Here is a 9,071-nt window from a genome sequence, read left to right on the forward strand (position 1 = left end):
AGCATGGGTTGGATTCCTAGGTCTTGCATACACAGAAAAAGGTGGACGTGGCACCATGGCTCAGGTGAAAGAGTGCTCCCCTAGAGACAAAGAAAGTCGGGGACAGCGCTGGGGCCCTGATGTCAGGCCCTAGGGCTGTCACCATAAAACAGTTCTCCCAGGGACCTTTGTGACAGTTGGATGGCTATGCCCTGAAGCTCTCAGTAGGTCCATCCATGCTTTGTGTCTCCTTTGACAGAGGGGAGCTGGATACTCCTTCTGCCATGGGCACCCCTGGGCCCGGTTATCAGCAACCCTCCCAACGTCTTCCACCGGGACATGGAGCAGCTGGCCCCAGCAAAAAGTATATGCCTATAGGGTAATATTTTGAAGAGTGCATTGGAAATATTCTAAATATAATAATTAAGTTGAGCAATTTCACATTGACAGTAATTAACTAGAATAATTTAATGCTAATTGGACAAGTTTGTCTTTCTAAATAAACAAAACCTATTTCTCCTTTTACTTTATCAGGGAAATATCTGAGCAAAAAATGGAAATAAACATATGACTCTATAACAACTGGAATGAATTTTTGCCTTTTTATTAGCAAACATTAACTTTACACAGTATTTTATTGTGTTATACACATATGTCCATATAATGTAGCTTGCTAAATTTTATTCCTTTTATTAATTTCATTAGCCTATTTTTATACTTATGTTTTATTATGTCATACCAACATATTGAATATTTGAACATATTTACTGCACAGTATTTCTCTTCATCTCCTCTCTTACTTTTTTCCAAATTAAATCAGCTCTATCTTTTACACCTGGGTTATTCATTTTATTTTCTGGGTTATTCATATTTTCATATGAGAAATCTAGTATTTGTTTTTTACAGTATGGATAATTTCTTTAATATGAATGTTTCCAGTTCTATTTTTTTATTTTGAAAATACTGTACAGAGGGGTTCAATTTACATGGACAAGATAATGAGTATATTTCTTATCAAGCATTGTACCCTCCTCCTTTGTTTCCCCTTCCCATCCCTTCCCATCCTTCCCCCACCCCCCCACCCAATCCTCCCCGCCCCCCTTTCCCGCACGAAAGTTGTAAAGTTCGTTTTCGACATAACGACTTGTACATCTCATTGTTGCAATGGGTCCCCCTGTATCCCTATTTAAACGATTTGTTTTTCCCCTTCCCCTCCACAAATTATACCGACATCAGATACAGTGAAAGCAGGGGTTATACTGTGGGGGAGGGACATACAAAGCAACAAAGAAATAATCTTATAAATGTGTAAGAAACAATCGCATGAAAGAAAAAAAAAACATTTGAATACATATCTTAGGGTTCATTTCCCTAACATCACCTTATCTGACCTTTTCTGCTTGACTCAGACATATACTAGATATTGCATGGGACCTATGTTTCTTTGGGCCTGGCTTACTTCACTTAATATAATTTTTTCCAAGCCTTTCCATTTCCTAACAAATGGGGCAATGTCATTCTTTCTGATGGATGCATAGAATTTCATTGTGTATATATACCACATTTTCTTGATGCATTCATCTACTGAGGGGCACCTGGGTTAGTTCCATATCTTAGCTATAGTAATTAATGCTGCAATAAATATAATCGTGCTGGTAGCTTTAGTGTGGTCTTATTGGTAAACATTTGGGTAAATACCCAAAAGTGGGATTGCTGTGTCATAGGGGAGCTCTATGTGGAGTCTTTTGAGGAACTTCCATACTACTTTCCAAAGTTCTATCTATTTTCTTGAAGATGATATTATTTCATAATTATGTGTGGCTAAATAGTATATCATTGTGTATATGCATATATGTATTACAATTTCTTTCTTCAATGAGTGATTAGGGAAAATGTAGGTTGATTCTGTAGTTACTTATTTTTTTATGTGAGAGAAGGAAGGATGCATATAATGATGCTTGGAATGAGAAACATTCTCTTTAAGCAGGCACTCTCATATTTGAAACATCCTCTCAGCTACTCTTTCATCAGTATTTTAATAGTGAATTGAATTAAAAGAATAAAATTTATCTACTTTTGCAAAGATGTATTTTTCAGTACCTATAATATTTTTATTATAATGTTATGTTTACTATGTCATGTGAGTATGGGGATGTATGTGAAGATGAAAATCTAGGAATGTTTGTATACGTAGCTGACTCAAAGGAAACAATGTATGTGAGATACATTATTCAAATAAAAGTTTGAGACCTGTAAGTTGCTAAATTGATGTATATGTCCAGTTTGTGGTGTGTGATTTCAAGATCACATTTTGGTAGATTTCATACCAAGTAAGTAGATGTTTCTAACCCCAAATCTTAAGGAATAAAATAATCATTGTCTTAGTATTCCAGACATTGTCATAAGTGGAAAAAATGATTGAAAGTATGATGGGTCAATAGTAAGCCTTTAGACACTCTACATTTTCCCCCAAATCTTCAGATGTACTCTTTGGATATTAATTACAAATGTATTTATAAACATTGATATAATATGATCTTATACATAAATATATGTATATATTATAAATATATCATATATTGTTATATTTTAAATGTGTACCATAAATATTGACTTATATTTAAATGTAATTCATCTCATCATTTATACATATATATATATATATATAGATATATATATATATATATATATATATATGCATACTTTTTTTTTGGTCAGTTGTGGGTCTTGAACTCTGGGCTTGAGTGCTGTCCCTGTGCTCTTCAGCTCAAGGCAAGAGCTCTACCACTTGAGACATTTTGCCAGTTACAGTTTTCTGGTGGTTTATTGGAGATAAGAATCTTTGGAATTTCCTGCCTGGGCTGGCATTGAACTGTGACCCTCAGATCTCAGCCTCCTGAGTAGCTAGGATTATAGGCATGAGCCAAGGGCTCCGGGCTATATTTACATCCGAGATTTGTTAGTGGAATAAAGGGTACAGAAACTATTATTCTTATCACAAAATGACTTCACACTTACAGGTATAATTATAAGAAGAAAAACGATAAATATTCACAGTGGCACAAAAATCCCTTAGGTGCCTAACAAGACAGCACGTTTTTCCAGACACTGCATGTGGTGTGAGCTCTTTGCAACCCAAGCGACTGTAGAAGATATTGCACCCTAAACAAAACTGACAATTGCATGAACCCTGTCCTCTATGACAGATTTAGCCAGTTCTATCTTAGAGATTCTTGTTAGGGACATGATGAAAAATTTATAGTTTAATTGTGATTATAGAACTCTTTTATACATGTCACTCAGCCATTAACTATATTTAACATAGTTCCTTTTGCTCTAACTTATATTTTCATGGCTTAGGAAACTGTTTTTTGTTTGTGAAAACATAGCTGTTCACTATATAGACATGAGTTTTTAATCCTTGAAATTACTATCTGCATAGTGTTCTATGAGATGAGCTTCTCTTTACCATATCATAGGAATAAACTTACTCTGATTCAAACTTGGACAACAGCTACCTTGTTCTCTCTCCTAGAAAACCATCTGCATAGACTTCTTTACATGTAAACAGACCCTCATTTACTTGCAAAAGTCTGTCAGTGAGTCAAACCTAACTCACCCAAGTGAGGTGAATTCCTCTGTCATGCTTCCTTTACTTTAAAAATGGTAAGAACTGTACAGCAATGTGCATACTTTTTAATGTGAAGTGTGACTCCTATTTTCCATAATGTGAATCAAGCAGAGGAATCAATTTAAGATGTGAAAGAACCTTACAAAGAGTCTTGGACCTTGAAAATTGCCCTGGGTATGAATTTTTGGAGAAATATCCCTTCTAAGACAAAGGACTCAGTTTTTTTTTTATATTGTGCTGGTACTGGGGTTTGAACTCCTGGCCTTGAGCTCTATCTGGGCTTTAATTCTCAATGTTTGCTCTATACCACCTGAGCCACACCTTCACTTCTTCCTTTTACCACAAGTGCAGAAAAGAATCTCTTAGGTTTATCTACTTAAAATAGCTTGGAGTTGCAATTGTCAAATTTGAACCTACTGAGTATCTAGGTGTAAGCCACTGGTGCTGTGCTAGAACTCACTTCTTAAGAATAAATAATCACAAAAAGAGGTGCAATAAATATTTGTTCAATTATGTATGTGTTGACTGATAAGCCAAATCACTTGCTACTGGAAAAGAAAAAGAGAGAAGATAGAGATTAATATGGAGGAGAGAGACACAAAGAAAGAAGGGATGGGAGGGTAAATGAGTGGAGGGGAGTGAAAGGGAGGATATGAGAGGAGAGGGTAGCTGGGTAGAATTGTCTACTGCTCACTAAGGTATTGTTGGACAATCAATGCCGTTGCATTTATGTAGCCAAAGCTTTATATTTTTGGTAGTAAGTTGATATATAAAATACCAATTTACAGGTAGTAACCTGTTAGTGTGCTTCCTCCTGCACCAAGGAAGCCACAGTTAGGTTACTGTTACAGATAAGGCAAGAGTAAGCAGTTTAAGTTATTCTGAGAAACAATAATTGACATACTAAGAATGTTCCCTTGTATGGTGAAGTCAAGCATCACTCTTTTCCCTGCTACAGTCTTCCTCTCAACAAGAATAGCAAAACCAGAAGAGGAAGGAGATATCTGAGTAATGATCATCTCTCTGTTTAACCTCATCCCTTGGCCTCTCAAACAATAAAGCCAATGGAGACTTAACCTGAACTAATGGGGAAAATGGGGGGAAAAGTTCAGTCTAACTTATTGTGAAACTTTTAAAATAATTGGGGCAGTATTTCAAATACTGAAATAAAACATTTTAAATTATTACTAAAAAGTTACTCGAAACTTATTGAAAATTTAAGACTACAGGGCTCACTACATAGTGGAATCTGCATAGGTAAAACTGACTCGTGCTCCTATCATCAGAAATTGAAGATTGTCCCTAAACATAGACTGCTGAAGTGATAAGCGATGGAAATTCATGATGGATAGCATAATGCTGAGAGCATGGAAATTATTTCCTTTCCATCTTCAGTGTGTAGAGAAGAAAAAAGCTCTATAGGATGGTCCTGAAGGTGCAATTCTAAATTTAGGACAGAAGGTGAATAGTAAAATAGACCTATCTCAGCCATTCAGAGATTAGAAATGTGGAGAAATATATTCATTTATGTGGTCAAACATGGAAGAGAGGATGTGGCAAGCCCATAGCCAAATGCCAAAGGTAGAGATATTTAACAAAACACCATGAATTTGAAACAAGTCTTAAAAGGGGAGCTAGGCTTAGAGGAAATAGGGCAGAAGGATGGAGAGGGAAATGGTGGACTAATACAGTCATAACACTCAATGTACATATGTGAGAATATAAGTAGGAAACTTGAAGGGATAGGTGGGGTTGGGGTAAGGGAAGGAAGAAAAAAGGAAAATTTGACAATGATCCAGATGCACTGAACATTGAAATGCACATACACTCTATTCAACACTGACATGATGAAGCAAAACCCCTTTGCACAACTTGCTAAAGATAATTTTTTTGAAGTTTTAATATTAAAAGACCAGAAGCATAAACCTTTAGAGATAAATAAGAGGATAGTATTGACATATTGTTGAGGCTTGTGTTCCCAAAATTGAAACAATTCCCAAAATTGAATATATTTAAAACATTAAAACTTTGAACGAACCTTAACACTTGCTGCAGTGTTCATTATGACAGGTGCCTTGTATAGAATAATTGAATTCCTCCTCCTACACATTTCTTGAACAACAAATATCTGGAATTATTTTGTTTTTGACATGTCAATCTTGACTTTATTCTTAAATGTGTGCTTATGTAAGAAATATATGGTTGTAAAATTTCATGACAATTCTTTTGAACTTCCTTTTTGTTGAATCGTCTAGTTTAATAAAATCCAATTGCACTTTTGATATAAAAATATTTTGTGCTCAATTCAGAATCACATACACTAACATTGGAACGATACAGAGAAGATTAGCATGGCACCTGTGCAAGGACGACATGCAAATTCGTGGAGCGTTCCATATTTTTACAACAACAGATGCTGGAGGGGATGTGGCCACAAGGGAACCATACAGCATTCTTGGTGGGAGTGTAAACTTGTTCAACCACTTTGGAAAGCATTATGGAGGTTCCTCAAACGATTCCACATAAAGCTCCCCTTTGACCCAGCAACCCCACTTTTGGGGATTTACTAAATGATCACAAAAAGACCATACTAAAACTACCAGCTCAACTATGTTTATTGCAGCATTATTTACCATAGCTAAGATATGGAACCAACCCAGCTATCCCCACTACATGAATGGATCAAGAAAATGTGGTGTATATACACAAGGGAATTCTATGCCTCCATCAGAAAGAATGACATCACCCAATTTGTTAGGAAATGGAAAGACTTGGGAAAAAATTTATTATGTGAAGTAAGCCAAGTCCAAAGAAACAGGTCCCATGGTTTCCCTTATTTTCAATAACGAATATATGTCTAGGGCAAGCAGACAATGTCAAAAACTATGTTCATATGAACAGATATGATGATGTTAAGGGAATTGAACTCCAAGATAGGGAAACAAGTATTTTTTTGTTTGTTTCTTGCTATTGTTTCTAACGTACTTATAATGTGTGATGTGAATTTTTGTTTCTTTGTATGTTCCTCCCCCATGCTATAACCCTTGTTTTCACTGTATTTGAAGTTGGTGCATGTGCCTCTTGTATGTACGCTTCTCTAATTTGGGGAGGGGAAGGGAAAAGATGCATGCATGCAAACGCATGTGCATGCATGTGTGTTGGCGTGCTCAGAGTTTGAAATCAGGGCTTAAAGGCCATGCTAGGTCTTTCCTCTCTAGGTTGGTGAGGTACTATATGAACTACATTTTCTTTCCTGGGTCTTTGCTAGTTCATTAAAAATTTTGAAAAATAATTTCATGAATTTTTTTGTTTGTTTTGGAAGCCCTGATTGGGTTCCAATGGTTATCCACAGATCTCAGGCTCCTGAGTAGATATCCCAAGTAGATAGGATTATAAGTGTGACTAACCAATACAAGGCTTTCAGAATAATTTTAAAAGTAGAAGAAAATTTACTTCATGGGGGCCTGTTTTATTGTCTCCTACTTTTAAAATATTTTGCATTGATTAAATGTGAATTTATTTCATTTTTGGATTCTTAAAAGAGAGTAAGTGATATTTAAAAGTTTTGGTACTTTTTAAAAAAACTGGAACTGTGGGACAGAAGAAATTTGCCTCTCTTTGGACCTCAATTTAGAAGCTCAGCTCTGTGCATGATAACCCAATGTCACCAACACAGTCTGTGTTGAAGACAAAATGTGACAGAAAACAATCACCATGGGCAATATTTGCTATGCTATTATTTCTTGGAAAATATGAATATTGAATTGAGAGTGTAAGATAATGGAGAGAATTTACCTACCTTTTGTGTATTGCGGAAAGACTTTTGGAAACTTTGACTCATTTCCTTCCTCACTGTGTGTCTTTGGGCCATGCACTTAGTGCCTTTAATTACAATTTTTCCCAACACTAAAATGGTAATAACATTAGCATTATTGCAAATGTTATCTTAAGAATTAAGAGAAATAAAACTTGTAAAATACTTAACATAAACTTCCATGAATGAGCTTTGAGTTTAGCCAGAAGTTTTTTTTTAAAATACTAAATAGAATGTCATAAGTATTACGGAAACCATTACATGTAGTGAGCAACCAGAAGTAATGTTATCTATTGATCATGCTCTGCTTCCAGGGAAGCCAGGTGGATAACTTCTCATGCTGTAAATCAAACTGGTTATCTTCAGTCTTGTTAGTGTAAAAATATCAGGGACATAATAATGAAGGAATGTTGTAGACTGAGATGAAGTCCAAAAGAAAATGTACAGGGCTGGGAAGGTAGCTCAGTGGTAGACCACTTGCCTTGCATGTCTGAGGCCCTGGGTTCTATTCCCCAGTACCACATAAGCAAAAAGAAAAAAAAGCCGGAAGTGGTGCTGTGGCTCAAGTGGTAGAGCACTAGCCTTGAGCTGAAGAGCTGAGGGACAGCGCCCAGGCCCAGAGTTCAGGCCCCTTGACCGGATCCCCCCCCCCAAAAAAAGAAAATGTACAAAACTGAGAAAACATAAAAGTATCTGAGCAGTATAGTGTGTTTTACATCATTTAAGTTAAATAACAAAGATAAGGAAAACCCAGAAGAATAAATTGTCTTTTTGATATTTTATCATAGGTCTTTCCTCATTCTTGTAGAGGCATCATCAGATGAGAGGAAATGTATTTTTTTTTGTTCGCTTCCTTCCATTTATTCTTTTGTTTGAAATCTGAACTACATGAGACAGAAAGAAACGAAGGGAAATTAGTCACACAGGCTTTGGAAAGAAAAATCAACGTAAAATAAAATACATATAGTCTTGTATAAGGTCTAACTAAATTGAGTTATATAGTCTCAAGTATTAACAGAAAATGATTTAATCAATATCATGTTATTGAAAACTAAAAAATGTTAGGAGTTGCTTAATTTTTTCCTTTCTACTACCTTGAATAAATTATTGCTTTTGTATAGAGAGATTAAAGATGAGATTAACAAGAAACTTGATTAAAAATGGACAAAATTTCTGAATAGACATGTTTTCCAAAAAGCCCTGAAAATTGCCAGTGGGTTTACAAAGTTGTGTTTAATACAACTTCTATACTGGTTTAATGTTTTGTAAGAAAAAGTCATTAGAGAAATGCAATTCAAAATTACTATGATACTACTTCATAACTACTATAACTCTTATCAAAAAAATCAAAGGAACCAGGTGTGATGGTAAAGGCTTGTAATTCGAAGCTTTTAGGAGGTTGGAGTAAAAGGATTTGGGTCTGAGGTCATCTTGGGTATTGCACACAGTAAAAAACTGCCCTTTAAAAAAACTTTAAAAAAAAGTAATAATGTTGGCTGGTGAGAGTGTGGAGAAAAGGAAAATTTCTTCACTCTTGGTCAAAATAAAGGTTAGTACTCTCATTGTAGAAAGTAGTATGCAGTTTTCTAAAGAAATTCAAAGATGAAATATCAACTGACCCACCAATCATGTGATTATTTCTCTCTG

The 9,071-nt window shown here is 35.4% G+C and overlaps 1 non-coding gene across 1 annotated transcript; it reads left to right on the forward strand.

The window, feature by feature from the left end:
• Positions 1–5,906: 5,906 nt before the first annotated feature.
• LOC138829523 (U6 spliceosomal RNA) lies at positions 5,907–6,013 on the forward strand. Its single transcript, XR_011372649.1, has one exon. It is a non-coding gene; the product is annotated as a U6 spliceosomal RNA (small nuclear RNA).
• Positions 6,014–9,071: the final 3,058 nt, after the last annotated feature.

The sequence above is a fragment of the Dipodomys merriami genome, unplaced genomic scaffold (assembly GCF_024711535.1).
Source record: "Dipodomys merriami isolate MVZ:Mamm:240054 unplaced genomic scaffold, mDipMer1.0.p SCAF_1732, whole genome shotgun sequence".
In the NCBI taxonomy this organism is placed as follows: Eukaryota; Metazoa; Chordata; class Mammalia; order Rodentia; family Heteromyidae; genus Dipodomys; species Dipodomys merriami.